The 16,312-nt window shown below is 36.1% G+C and overlaps 1 protein-coding gene across 3 annotated transcripts in view; it reads left to right on the top strand.

The window, feature by feature from the left end:
• LOC5567138 (diuretic hormone receptor) overlaps positions 1-16,312 on the top strand; it is a 424,292-nt gene that overhangs the window by 284,738 nt on the left and 123,242 nt on the right. The window lies entirely within an intron of this gene.

Raw genomic sequence — 16,312 nt, 5'->3', positions numbered from 1 at the left:
CGAGTTATCGCATAATTAGCCTCTACCGGAAGTTCGTATCGACGCTAGCGCCACGCGGTGGTCGAGTTCTGAACTAAATTGTATCCCATGTGGAAGTTCTTGGTCCCCGAAGCAAGTTTGCTGAAGACAGTACATTCCTATATGGCCTGCATCTTATACAATTTGGTGATGACTGCAGATTTCTGGACTGAGTGTACTGAAATTCCACGTGGCCAACATGGTCCCCTTCGTAGCCGATTCCCGGTGGCCACTGGATCCGGAACCGGTATTCCAGGTAGTGATTAGAATCTTGAGGAGTATATCTTTCGAATGCGGCATAAATTTCATTATTCGGTTGATATTTCGCTGATTTATAGGGGTATACATTTCTGGGTCATAATGACCCCAGTATCTTATTAAGTTGTTTTTTTGTGGCGCCATCTTAGAATCACCTTAAGAAAAAAATTTTTTGGTCTTGCGCTTCGTTTCCACAAAATATTAAAAGTCAGGGAATTTCAGAAAGATCCGTTTGATAACAACAGAGATATTGCAAGTAGAAATTCGATTTTGGGTCATTATGACCCCAGTATCTAACTAAGGTTAATGAGAGGCCACCGACTCAGCGACACCCTCATAAGTGCTACGGGGTTGGAGGTTGGGGAAGGTCACAAATTCCTCTAGTGATTTCGTCAAGAAATCCTTTTGGGATAGTACCCCAGGGAATATTTACAGGAATTCCACTTAAGATTTCCACGAGGAATTCCTCCGTGGATTTGCTCCAGGAGTTCATTCAGGGAATTCTCCCACGAGTGCCTCTTGATCATTGCACCATTGAAGACTACTCAATTTTTGCAAAAACTCTTAAAATATTCATTCAAACTTTTCATGAGGTAGGTTTTCCAATAAATGTCATCCCGCTGATAAACGATACCCAGGATAAAGGTACTCAAAAAATATTAAAACATTAGAGAACATTTTGGACACTAAATTCAAAAGTTTCAGTTTAAACACTGATGCCCCACTTTTTTCATTTCGTCTCTCTGTGCGCCAACATGTCAAAATATGTAAAAATATTCGAACATGACCAGGATTTCTTTCGACTATATGAACATTTTGTCAAAGGTACATATAAACGTGTGATCACCCATAACTTCTTCAACATAGATCAACTTTTCATTCGTTACCTTGAAACAAACTAGATCTTATGCCAATTGGAACACCAGAAGTTTTCAAAAGCTCTCTTGTAAAGGATTTCAAAACCAATATTTCGAGCTTTCTGATAGTCTAACAGTTATTCACTCAATATCAGTATCAACGCAATGTTACTAGATGTACACGGTACAAATATGTAGGAACATACTCTTCAAGAAAGCCATCCTTTGACAACGCCCTTAAAGGCGAACAATCTTCTGTGGAAACTGCCGACACTTTACATATTTTAGCATCAGTAATGAGTCTAATGGAATGGAATTCTCAGTACATATCAACTCGTACTGCTTTACCCGAGCTGTATTTTACCCAACCACTTCTGGCGTTCAAGCAGAAAAGAAAACACGCTTACTGGCAAATGGAGTGCATATCCATATATTTGCAAACACCCTCGACCAGCAACCGCTTCTTCCCACTTATCGGGGGATGAAGTTTAAGCTATCCATTCGACTGCGAAATCCTTTTTTATCTCTAGCAGCTTTCCCGCCAATACGATTTGGGATTTGGGATTTGTGATTATTAAACGATAAAGTTTACACTAATATCTTTATATTAATATTATGTCAATTTCTACTACGATTTGACATATATCTTTGTATAATTCTAACAATGTATGTTGGAAAATTAAAGTTTTTTAATCTTACAATCAAGCCTTCATGCTAAACCCTGTCGAATGTCTTTTCTATGCCTAGAAAAGAAAAAACAGTAGAATTACCTTAAGATTTGTTGGAATTAATCAAATTTGTTACAAGTGAAAGTTGATGAACGGGCAAATGTCCATGTCGGAATCATTCTGTTCAAAATGACCTTTTTAAAATCTTTACTGAATGAGAAAATCAAGCTGATTGGACGATAGCTAGAAGCTTCTGTAGGATTTTTGTCCGGTTTTAAAATTGGTAAACCTTGCCCTTTTGCCATTTATTTCCATTTGTATGCCAACTGAAAACATTTGTTTAATATATCAATCAAAAATGATAAACTACTCTCTGGAAGTTTTTTGATGAGAATGTAAAAAGTTCCATCATCACCAGGAGCTTTCATATTTGTGATTTTTGTTTCAACAATAGTTCTTATTTCTTCCAAATCCCAGAATTTTCGAAAATGTTTTCTTAATTGATAATGCTTTCAAAATCCTGAGTTACTTGATTTTCAAATGGAAATATTCTCATGCTGTTGAACACATCTTCAGGCACCTAGAAAAGTAACTCAACTAGTTTCTCCTTCGAGAGTTCCTTGTAAACAAAGAATTCACAGCCTACAGAAAGCAGCTGAATTGTTGATTGCTTTTGCGTTCTAGCCTGGTTACAGTTAGTAGTGCTGTGCTAATGAGTTTGAACCCGAGCCTGAACTAGTTACTAAGTGCGAAGCCAGATGTGGCGAGGAAAACTTTTCAACGAAATGGAAAATTTTAATTACATTAAGAGCGCTAGAGCGGCTGGCACTTGCTGGAGTTGCTGATGAAGTGGATCCGATTATTGCTTCTGGCTCTAGGACTCAGATGGTGCGAATAATGGCTTTGGGAACAAGCACAAATGCTGTGATGATCAATTACTTTGCACAGATTGGTGGGAATTAGTTGTAATTAGATTAATTTCTGGTGCTTCTCGTTAATAACGTGGTTGGTTTGGCTGAGTGATTTAATCAGTCGAAACGGTCATTGAAAGGGATGTTGTATGATTTGTATTGAATTGTTATGAAATACCTCCGGAGCGAGGCGTATAAACCATCGACTTTTTTCTTAATTTTCGATTTCTATCGATGCTTTCAAAACTCATCATATAAAATCGCGTTAATTCAAGGCTCTATACTTGAAACCTCTAATTGTACATGCTGTCACAATCAAAGGGATTCCAATAAATTTGTCTGATAAACATAAGTATCTCATAAAAGTATAAGCTTGACTCATGTAAGATCAAAAAACACATTGACAACATTTGAGCTAAATGTAACAATTATATAAAATGTCAGAATTCACTCATTAACAGATCATCAAAACTTTGTCTTAGGAACAAGTTTTTGATTTTCAAACAAATTTTCAAGCCGGCTATTTATATTCTGTCCAATTTCGACTAGCTGTTGTAATATCAGAAAGATTTTTTATGGCTTAATAACGTGAAATTACAAGTGGAATAATTTTGTTTTATTAAATAAAGTAGAGTATTGTTCTGTGTTACACCTAGCTTTAAGAAATAAACGAATAATATAAATATAAACGAAATAATATTTATCAAGCAAACAAAATTCACGAGACATAGACAAAGATTTTTATCCAAGTGGGAAATGTAATAGCAATATGGTGAAGCAAAGGGGTTCATGAACATGCATAGAACAGATTTTCCCTCATTTTAGTTCTGTTGCACAAAATGTACCGTTTTGACTCATATTCCGAACACTTAAGGTCGAGAGTGACTTCAAATGCATCTAATAGGCATACATTAGCTGATACATATATGAAAAAAAATTCTTTGTTTAGTCTAACTGTTTGCTGTTGGGTGTGCCAATAAAAATGTTTATTTGAACCTGTTTAATATTGTTTTTACGCAAAGCATGAGCATAAATGACCGTACAATTCGTAGTTGCTACTCCGTGATTGACCAGAGCAATCAAGGTTGTACAGAGATTTGATGAATGGGGCTTGGGATTAGCTTACCATTCCTCAATGAGCACAAATTGAGAGCTCAAATATTCAAAGTCAATAACGACGCCAGCCACGTCCTTACGGTCATTGGGGAAGGGAAGGAATATTAGTTAGACTGTTACTAGAGACCCAAGAATCTTCTGCATCTCCACAGTTGTCATGGTAAGGATATTGGGTTAATGGGATAAGGTAGAGATCTGGGAGTCACCAATGTTTGGTGATGCGATCCATAGTATACCGTTTTGATTCATATTACGGACAGCTTCAAATTCCGGACACTCTCGTTTGTATGGGAAACATTTCACACGAAATGTTTCAATTTTCGCCGTCCAAAAGTTCTCATTTACGAGGCTCGTTTTATTAGGTTTTTTTTCCATAAATATCATTGCAAATTTATAATGCCCAACTACCTTAGACGTCTCTTAAGTGGTTGAACGATTTCTATTGATGATTTGACTGTTCCATTAATAATTATCATGAGCTGTCCGTAATTTGAATCAAAGCGTCCGGAATATGAGGCAAAACTGAGGGAGCGTCCGGAATAAGAATCATGACAAGGCCACACGTTTTGATTTATTTAAAATTATTCAAGTTGCGGACGCGTATTCTTTACCCACCATCCGAAAGTTAAGGGCTTCCGACGCTCGATAACGCTAAAAAATCATACAGAATGATTTATTTTGTATGGTCCAAGCTGGGTTATACTTTACTAAGGCCTTAAGTGTCCGTAATATGAATCAAAACGGTAATCACGCCTAACCGGATTCGCGATATTATTCGATAATCTCATTGTACGCCGAACAAGTGTTCATCACCCGCCCCCGCAGGAGCAAGTGACGCGAGCGAAAGATCAAACACTACTAACCTATCTCGCGATCCTCGACTCTATTATACCTATCACGCCACGCGAGCGACGCGCAGCATGATTGATCCTGCTCACATCACCCGCCCCCGCAGGAACAAGCGACGCGAGCAAAAGATCAAACACTACTCTTTAATATTGTTTTTACGCAAAAGTATGAAACAACATTTTGATTGCAAAATGGATTTGCAATTGACTGCCATTTTCATGTAATTTGGTGACATATTTCAATGAAACATTTCAACCAAATCGCCATGCAAAAACCGAGTGTTCGGAATATGAGTCTGTTCGGAATTTGAGACAAAACGGTAGTTCTGGTGAACTGAATGCCAGTTCACTCGGATCAGACAGAAAACCGCCCAGTTTTGCTACAATTATCACACGCTCCTTTAGCCAGCAAAAAGAAAACCACCATCATTATCGCAATCATCACATACCCTCACATAAATGGGATATGATTCAACCATGCACTCGCTGGTGCAGACCCCTGCAATAGTGTTTATATCCTTCAGCTCCAGTGACCACCATCGTCGGTTCAGCCAGTCAGTGTCTATTTAGCAACAATTTCTCATTCTCTAGGGTACGATATTCCCTCATATATCTTCCCAGCGAACCTCAAGTTTATAACGTCGGGACGGTTCTATATCATTTCCCGGAAAGACATTTTCCCGATACCCTGTTTCCTCAAAGACATTTAAAGGAATGACCAATTTCTCCGAAAATCATATCCCGAAATAATCAATTTACCGGAAAGTTATTGAATGATAATTGAAATAAATATCGATTTATTTAGCAAATGACAGCGTAGTATTAGTTTTTGTTTCCTTCTGATTTATATAGCAGTTTACCATGCATCAAGCTAATTTATGTTACACTCCCATGCCAAACTTTGCGTTCACTCCCTATAACAAAAACATACAACAGTGTCCATACCTCTGCCATTACACGTCCAATTGCAATTCTCTATGGCGCATTCGAAAGACAATGAATTATTCTCACTTCGCAGGATTTTGAGTTTTGTAAAGATTTTTTTTTTCTTAAAGTTGTGACATTTTTCTAAAAATACACTGAAAAAACATGGCTTTATTCCTTAGCATTGGATCGACCAAAATTTGAAATTAACAAACAACTCTTCAAAGAATGTAAGATTACGATTCTAATTACACATTGATTTAAAATTTTGGTTAATCGGATGCTAACAAAATATTCCATAGGTAGATGAAAAAATAGAATTTAGTACCATACCATTTAATTCCACTAGAGTTTGTATCCTTTGACAGATACGCGTATTTCGACCTCAACTGTAAGGCCGTCTTCAGTGTCGTGTACTAGACTCGACTTACTACACGACACTGAAGACGGCCTAAGAATATTAAAACGATAATCACATAAATGTCCTTTGCATCATAAGGTTCGTCATATTTGTAAAAAACACTACAATAAAGTGGGTCAAGCTGATAATAGTTTTATTTATTTCATTCAAGAAAAAATAAATAAGTCACAATTTTTTCTAATGTGCATCCTTTTTGCTTCTTCTTTTTCTTCTTCTTCTTTTTATGGCATTACATCCCAACTGAGAAAGAGCTATTTCCGCAGCTTTTCTGCAGTTATCAACTGAGAGCCTTTTTTTGCATTTTTGGGCACTCCCGATTGGCGATTGAATGTGGAGTTATGTTGCGAAAGTTTTGCAAACTGAATTGAATATATACGGTTCCCTGTGCTTTGAATTGCCTACATCTTAGGCGCTGTCCACAAATTACGTAATGCTCTGAGTAAATGGGTTAGAAGGCTAAAGCGATACAGCTCACACAAAAATTTGAAATTTTTCATACAAAAAGCGTTACGGAGGGAGGGGGATTCAAAACTTTTCAACTTTAGCGTTACGTAATAAATAGACGCGGCCTTATCAGTAAAATTATTGTGGTGGTATTTCTTCTAAAGATATTTCTATCAACTTTTTTGGGAACCTGGTGTAGTGATTAGAACACACGCCTCTCACGTCGAGGACCTGGTATCGAATTGCATAACCGAGATAGGCAATTATGACTTCAAGGCTATGGTGACGACTTACTAATGGTGACTTCCTCAAGGTTATGGTGACGAAGGGAAGTAAAGCCGTTGGTCCCGACATGAACTAGCCCAGGACTAAAAATCTCGTTAATAAAGATAAAAAAAAACTATCAACTTCGACAAGGATGCACTAATTGCCAATCTAGAACAGCGTCACCATCGCCTATCAGCTTTACGTTAGATCACGATGCGACTGGCAATTAAATAACTTAAAATTCTTGTTTTTTATCAAGTAAAAATAATATTAAACACTAATGGTCCCGTCAAACTTCGTTTTGCCATCAAGTAGGTTGCTGAAATATGGCATGCAACCTCTCATACAAAACGACAGATTAGTTTTCAGTTGTTTTCCAGTTACTCCAGAGAATTTTTTAAATCCTTTCCTTCACTCAAACACGTCGGAACACTTGACCAATACAACAGTGTAATAATCATGTAAGTCTATTAGCCCGTTCTTAAGCCATTTCGTGACATACAAACACCATCCCTTTTTATTAATATAGAAGAAGTTCTTCAAAAACACAAAAGTGTACAAACTCTCACCAAATTAGAACTTTTTGGTAAGAAACTCTTTTGTAAAGTTTCATGAAAAAGACTGTTGGTATGAGACCTTTAAATCTCCATGTGGTGAAGGAATTCATGGGAAGGGAGATCAAGATCCCAGCAAATTTGGGATGGCAACGTACGTGACGTGGGAACGTGCATTATCAACAGTTTATTGAACTGTCAGCCATTTCAGACCTTTACCCTCTTCCTCGATGCAAACTTATTATATGGGGATTCCAAAATTGTCTAGATTGCTTAGTTTTGCTGGACCTCTTCCCCTGCCTCTTGAAACAGTATTTAATCAATGGCTGTTTGCTATAATTTGTGCAATGTTATCAAGATTGAGAGATAAAAAATAATGTCTAAAATATGACGGGCCGACAACCGTTTCAAAAATAAAATAAACTTGATGATGTATCTTACTGTTGCCCAAACATTCTTGAGTCCATTCCCAAGTGTATAAAAAAAGAACTGAACATATATGGAATCGTCCATTAATCATGTAAGGGGTTTTGGGGGAGGAGGGTTGGAGATATCTTTCGTGCCATACAAATTATTTTTATGTTCATACAAAAAATCAAACCATAATAGAAGGAGGATCGAAAAACCGCCAAAATCGTCTAAAGTATTAAATGAACAGTCCCTATGTCTATCAAATTTACATAGGAAATTCTTTAATGCCATGTTATATAAGAAAAATGAGAGGTCTCTGCAAATCTTTTAAGTACGTATTTAAATAATCACAAATTCCAGTTGTTGCTAAGACGTAGCCAGAGCAACTCTCGATTGTTTGAAGTATGGATCAATCTTGTCCAACACACCATGCTCAGTTTGAACAATCCAATTAATTAGTGGATAGGGTGTCAAACCTTATTGAATCATATATGACTTGACACCTACCATGTTTTGCAGGTGCTCAACATCAACATAATGCCGAAAATTCCACTCTGAGGCTATTGAAAAGCATTTAAGTTGCTTCAGAATAAGTATTTAGCTCATATTCTAAACATTCTGAAAATAAAAAAAAAACAATTTTTTGTGTTGATAAAAACGGAATAATTTGTTGACGAAATCGGAACGTGACAAAATCGGAGCGTGACAAAATCGGAACATGATAAAAATGGAACATACCTGTAGTACTAAATTCGGTTTTTCATCTACTTATAGGTATTCTACTAAACAGCTCGAAGATTTATTATCAAAATATTCCATGTTATTTTTACTTTACTTTTTGGCCATAAAGGATAAATCACTGGAATGCCCTAGTGTCAGAGAACGGTGGAATATTATTTATTTTTTTAAAAGCGCTACCTCTAATAGAATGATAAAGGATACCATCATACAATTTGTCCATAAAAATGAGGATTTTTGTTATGCGCAATATAATGCTTAACTTTGACGAACAGTTTTTCTTGAGAGTTTTTGTGAAAACAATTCAGTTCTTTAACCAGAAGCATTTTGAAAGATTTCATATTTTCACAACATTGTAGAATAATAGTTGAATGCACAGAAAACCGATTACGATTTTATCAATAAATAAAAAAGATATAGCAAAACCAAAGTGTCCACATTACAAAAAGAACAGTCCTTATGAAGATAAGAGACGAAAATATGAGCTGCAATTTTTGCGAACTGTCATTTCGAGGTGAATAATAATGTGAAAAATATTGTTTGTCTTGTAGTTTGTTTGGCTTAAATCAGATTTAGGGTAAGTGCTCCCTTAGTTGTGGATGTTCCTATAGTTGCGGTAATGCCGTTTTTACTGATTTTATTACATTAGCCACAGAACCAACATTGCCAAACCGACGTATTGGCTTGTTGATACACGGAATAATTGAAAAGAGCGTTCAAATTGCTTTAAAACTTATGAAATATCACTAAAATTGCTTAAACTTTACTTACCTGTACCAATAGTTGCGGTAAAGTGTTCCTATAGTGGAGGATCCCATAAGAAACCCACGGATACCGCAACTATAGGAACACAAAATAAAAATATACCGCAACTAAAGGAACAGAGTACCAATAGTGGAGGTATTATTTCTCACTGACATGCCGTGGATTACTGCGATGAAATCATATTTCTCATTAAGTCCATGGTCGTTGCTTTCCGTTACAACATTAGCATGTACATGATTTGCGCTTCTTGAATTAAGGTGCAAGAAAAAATGGCACAAAAGTCAGAACTAAAAAAGCAGTTTTCTCCTTTAAAAATTACAAATTGATGAAAATAAAAACACAGCCTTTTTATTTGGCAAATAAAAGAGCTGTGTGTTTTAATTTTCTTCAGTTTGTCTATTTAGAAAGAGAAAACTGCTTTTTCAGTTTTGACTTTTGCACCATTTTTACTTGGGCCTTAAGGCTTTCAAATGAAGTTCAATTGTGCTTAGCACCTCCACTATTGGTACATATACCATAATCAAATCGTTGAATAATGAGAGGGACAAAATATGCAGCAAGCTGAAAACTCATATCAAATTTTAATAATCCAAGGTAATTAATTTCATTTCCCATACAAAATGAGGCTTTTGTATGAAAAAACTACAAAAAATACTTGATCTTACTTATTCTACACAGCAAAAACGAATTGTAATACTACAATCGGCTTTCCATAACTCTATATTCCTCGATATCTCGATATCAAGTTAAAGAAGGGGGGGGGGTGCTGGGGCTACAGTCGCCTCTCCACATCTCGATATCGAAGGGACCATCGAGATAGGGAGAGATTGAGACAAAGAACAAATATTTGATGAATACTAGATTGAAATACCCTCCGTTGCCAAGAAAGTAATACACAAACAGACGTCATTTTGCGCTTCTAATTTGTTGTGAATCCCAAACCATTGGTCTAGTAACCTTCGATATTGGTCATATCGACATACGAAGAGAAAATTGGGAACCAAAAATTCAACAGAAACACATCGAGATATGGAGATATCGAGTTAAGGAGACTATAGAGATATGGAGAGTGAAAATGTATGCAGACTGAAGGGACTTATGAAATCATCGACATAGGGAGAGATATCGAGATGAAGAACATCGAGATGTGGAGAATCGACTGTAGTACTTAGTAGCGTAGCCATTTGATTTGATGACTGCTGCGCACCGGACAGGTATAGAATCGATCAAGTTCGATTATGCTATTAGATCGTCCGGATTTGTGACGGCCACTTCAAAACAGTAATCTTTTTCCTTGCAAACCAGAATTTTATCATCCTGGAGGTATGTTTCGGGTCATTGCACTGTTGAAATATCCATCCTTTTGTCATCGTTCTGGTTGAAAATGAAAGCGTAGTGGTCTTCAACAGGTCCTTGTACATCGGAGCAGTCATAGTGCCTTGAAATATCCTGATAGAAAAGATCTTTTAAATAGTAATGTAAAATTTAACATTTCTATATATTTACCCAAACAATGTCACTTCCACCGCCATGTTTAACTGTTTGGACCTGGTATCTCTCCTTGCACTCTTCGCGCATATCTGATGCCATTCCGTAGGCCATTCTCAACAATACGGATTGATTTCCGATTGATTGATTTCACTGTCGATCAAAGTAAGCATGCATATTTCAGATGTCACCCGTCGTCTTCCTTAGTAATCCAGTCACATAGAGTGACAACTGTCAATAAACTCGAGTGACAGAGCCGAGTCGAGCAACATTTTTGGTCAGACCCTAGCTCTTAGTCGAGTCGATCAAAAAGACTAAGGGGTCTATTTTGTAAATCGAGTGGATTCATGTGTATCGCCTGTAGTCATTGTCGATCAAAGTAAGCATGCATATTTCAGATGTCACCCGTCGACTCCATAGTAAACCACTCACATAGAGTGACCACTGTCGATAAACTCGAGTGACAGATCCGACTCGTTTTGGTCGACTCGATTTATAAAATAGGGCTTAAAGTTATAAGTTATTTGAACATTATATGGCAAAATGCTCCTATTTACGTCATGAACAAAATTGTAACCACATTGAATAACTATCTTTTGGGAACAATATTTAAATTTAAACACAAGAACGACAGATTTATACATAAATAATCGAATAATGAACTTAAATCAAATAAGATTTTTTGAATCAGTTTTGTTTATTTTCAAAGTAAAACGTAATTTAGTTAAGCATAATTTTGATATTCAATCATCGCATGAATTACGCCAACATAATACACGGAACTTAGGTGATATGAGCCTTGTGACACCCAGAACTAATTACATAAGATTTGGATGCATATATCCAGTAATTGTCAATTTCAATAATTTGCCAATGAATTTAAAACAAATAATTTCGTTATACACATATAGGAGAAGTAAGACCTCCAAATCAGTCTTCTGGCTGTCTGAGGTCTATAATGATTAACATTTTGCACTATTAGTTAGGTGAAAACAATAATTTTAAACTAGTTTTAAGAAACTTTTTACGCTCTTTAAATTGAGGTTTTTACGCCTGGGATTGAAACATAATAATGAATATGAAAATATTTTCATCCTGGCTTTTCCCCTTGCTGAAAAAAATGAATAATAAAACAAATAAATAAATAAATAAATAAATTGGGTAGTGTAGGGATTGTAACAATTCTGGCAAAATTAAATTCAATTAGACTTAAATAATTCACTGATTAGAGCTAATTCAATGAATAGATGAGTCCGGAGCCAACAATTCTAATTACCCTAAATTAATTGTTACCTTTAGATGTTCTTTACTAGAATTAAAAAGCTACATCACATTTATTTCCAAATTGATTTAGAACGACCGTCTTCGACTGGAAGTCGTACAGACTGAACTAACTACAGTCGACTCTCCACATCTCGATATCAAAGGGACCATCAAGATAGGGAGAGATCAAGACATAGACCTTTTTTTTTAATGAATACTAGATTGAAAATCACTCCGTTACTAGGAAAATTGAAAACAAACAGACGTCATTTCGTCTTTGCAAATTGTTTTGAACCCCTAAAATCTAGTCTAGTAACCTTTGATAATGGTCATATCGGCATACGGAGAGAAAATCGGGAATGAAAATCACATCGAGATAGGGAGATATCGAGATGAGGATGATACCGAAATATGAAGAGTGAAAATGTATGCAGAATGAAGGGACCGAACAAGTCATCGACATAGGGAGAGATATCAAGATGTAGAACATTGCGATGTGTAGAGTTGACTGTAATTCACTATGTGTCAAACGCAATTTCGTCGAGCACGATGGGAAATGTTGGGTGACAAAACGTTGAAAGACGAAACGCTGAAACCGTCGAAAGCACGAAACATCCAATGTAGCGACACTGCCACCGAACAACAGGTCCATTTTTCATCTGTACACGATTGACTGTTGTCATCGTAGATGACTAGCAGAATCACTGTAGAGCAGGGCTGCCCAACGTACGGCCCGCGGGCCACATCCGGCCCGCGACCTCATTTTGTGCGGCCCGCGAAGGGTTCGAAGATTCTTCTCATATTTTGCCCGTTGAATATTCTTACCAACCCGAAGTTAGAACAAACTGAGCCTATCTTCAATTTAGTTTCAATCTAATATTTTGGCTCAGTAACTATTCGAATCGTTTTTTAACCTTCTTAGATATTTAATTTTATGAATGAATCAAATTCTAAATTTGAAATCCTGGGAGTTTCAACAATATTTCTACTATGACTTCCTTCGACATTCATTCATTCAACATTCATCCTTGACAGAATTATAAGAAAGAGAGGCTTTTTACAAAATCTTGAACATGATTTTTTAGGAATTCTGGATACGACTTTTACGGATAACATTGGCAAAATTCTGACAAAATTTTTACCAGGATTTTCAACGAATTCAATACATTATTTTCTAGGGACATGGGCAAGATTACAACATTACGCTATGTAACATTTCGTCAGAACACTAAACGAATTTATAAGAAAATTATAAGCAGATGTTTTTTGAATACTTTTTAGTATTTTTAAATATTTCTAGGTGACATTTCAAAATGATTATTGAGTGAGATTCTGAAGGAATCCTAGGCATGATTCTTGTAACATTGGACATTCTAGCCAAGATTTTCGTAAAAGCTTGATCAAAATTTTAGCACATTCCGACTTATGCTAGTAATATTAGGTCTGATTCAGAAATCGGTGTACGATTTAAAAAAAAAATACTGGGTATTATACTCACAGGCTCCAAAATTTCTGAGGTGAATTCTTGAAAATATTCTAGACTAGATTATTATATAATTTTGAAAGGGACTCTCACAATGTCCAGCAGAATGCATAGCAGCAATTATCTTTTTTTCGATTTCTTCAAATGAAATTTACTCCATTCACTGATTTTTGTTAGATTTTTTGAACTTCATTTACTAACTTTTCTCACATTTTATGGGAATATTTGTGCGTTTAAAAATGTGGCCCGCGACATAAAAATATTTCTGAAATTTGGCCCGCGGTTCAAAAAGGTTGGGCAGGCCTGCTGTAGAGGCACAAAAGAGAAGTGTATCAGCAATAATATAAGTGAGCAAAATTATTTGATAACGTAAAGTGAATTTGATAACCTAAATAGAATTCAATAATTATATATTTACTATTTACAGTTCTTACGGTAAAATTTAAACCTAGCTTACATTATTTAAACAAATTGTGTCTATATCAACGAAGTGAGAACGATGAACTACATGCATATTTTTGTTTAGAAGCTAGGATATTGTATTTAAAGAAATCAACTGAAATTAGTCTGTAGACGTTAGATACGACCCTTCCAAATTTCTAACAGTACACCAAATACGTAGCCTTCTTGAGTTATATGCAATCCCTATGACTAAATACAATTCTCGCGGGACATTACTAAAGGACCTAAGTACAAATGAGAGATTCTCTCCTCTCTCGTTCTCTTTCCATTATAACAGTGGAATACTAAAGATTTTGGGAAGTTTTTCACTATAGATCGAAAGTCAATTTCCTTGACTAGCGTTTCATACAAAAAACACAACAGAAGAGGTTAATGTCACTCAGTTATTAATGAAAGAGAAAGTAAACAAAGAGAGCCTCTCAATGTTAGATAGGTCCTTTAGTAATGTTTCGCGAGAATTTATTTTTAGCTTAAAGCCCACATACCACAACCTCGTGTTTGCTAATGAGACTTGGTGAATCTAACCCCACAGCCAACGTTTTGTACAAACGTCGAAAGGAGAGAATTGAAAGAAAACGAAAATTTCGTGGAAGAATGATTCTTTTCCGAAAGAATAAATAATTCACTACGTGCCAGACGTTATTCATAGCATATTTAATCCAACACGATGTGAAAAAAGATACCTGAAACCTGATGTTTTGTCCCTTCAACGTTTTGTCGACGTTATGGGATTCGACGTTTTGGCATTCGACAATTTGTCTTTCAACCTTGAGTCTTTCGACGTATTGTCCCTAAACCGATGAGAAGGAAGAAATCGAGAAAACAATTCCCAATCGCTGTTGAAATTTCACTGCTTCGACGTTTTGTTCCTTTTAAGTTTTTGGGGTTCGACGTTTTGGCATTCAACGTTTCGTCAATCAACATTTTGACCCTGTGGTTAGGTGACAAATCGTCAAAAGACAATACATCGAATGTCAAAAAGTCGAAAGCACAAAACATCAATGGTACAAAACGTCGAAAGAACAAACATCGAAAAGAGAATTGGAGGAAAACAGGCCCATGGCACGGTATCGTTTTTAGTGTAGTAAACGTCTTTATGCTAATTACCCATTTTTGAGTAGCTTGGATCAAGAGTGTAATTAGAATGAGTTGTTTTGTTTGATGTTTATGATCAACGATGGAGCAATGGTTAAAATGTAATAGCGAATCGTTGCTCGGAAACTTACGGAATGTATTAGATCGTTTGCTCTTCCTCCCAAGCCATCGTAATTGTGAGTGTAATTCGACTTTTCGAAAAGTGATCACCAGATCATAACAAACATACATTTTGACAGCTGTCGCTACTGACAGTGGGTGATATAGGTCTTTTCATGTGACAGATCCGTCTATGCATTGGTTTACATCGGTGGAGGACCGGTGCTAACACGGGCCTGTCATTTTCATAGAAGAACTGTCATAGTGTTCCCGATCAGCTGATTTGAGACGTCATGTGAATAGGCCTATACACTTATCGCCCGGGACATCCTGGCTACGATAAGCACTATGTGTTAGTATAGGGATGTATATGGCCTGGAGGAAAACGAAAATTTCATAGAAGAATGATCCTCTTTCGAATGAAAAAATAATTCATTTCCCTAAATCAACCTGTAAAGATGCCAGCAAAAATTGAAAAAAAAATCGTAAATTTGTTCTATCGAAATGGCAGTCTCTGCACTAAATCATGACCAAATCATTCTCAACCGGTCTCATTCATAAAAATATGACATATTCATTGTTCTAAAGATTTTTCGAATCGTATTTGACTTGCTTAGCATTCGAAAATATTAACAAGTATATGTCATAAAGCTTCTTCAAGAATTAATAATTTAATAATACTAATTTTTCAAAGATAGTACATGATACTTAGGAAATTCAATGTGCTATGCCAGGCAGTTATGATACTTGTAATAAAGATTGGATTTTTCACCTGCTTCCAAATAGGTTCAGAAACCACCATCAGTTTACCCATGTATCAATTGTACCCCAACAAGCAGCAAGAGATACATTGTCCTATTATTATATTGTTGCAACAATCCTATGCCGCAACAACAGTTTATCAAAACTAGGACAAAATATGACAATGATCGTTTACTGTGTGCGTAGGGATTTTCAAGGCTTCGCATTTCTATTTTCGAGAACTTTCTCCATGTTGGTAAGCATTGCTACAAACTTGGTTTTGTGTTTGAAATAACTGATCAATCACAGGTTGAAAAGGTTGCAACAATGTTGTACCCTGTTTTTGTCATGACAATTTTTCCCAATCTGTAAAAGTTGGGGTAAACGATTGTGAGTGATCTTTCTTTGTTGTCTATCTTGCATCTGTTTCAATAACAATTTTATTTACTGCCCACGATATTTAACTTCAATTTGGTACGCA

This window comes from Aedes aegypti, chromosome 2 (genome assembly GCF_002204515.2).
Source record: "Aedes aegypti strain LVP_AGWG chromosome 2, AaegL5.0 Primary Assembly, whole genome shotgun sequence".
Taxonomy (NCBI): domain Eukaryota; kingdom Metazoa; phylum Arthropoda; class Insecta; order Diptera; family Culicidae; genus Aedes; species Aedes aegypti.
The sequence above is the reverse complement of the archived record's forward strand: the minus strand, read 5'-3'. Positions and strand labels throughout refer to the sequence as shown.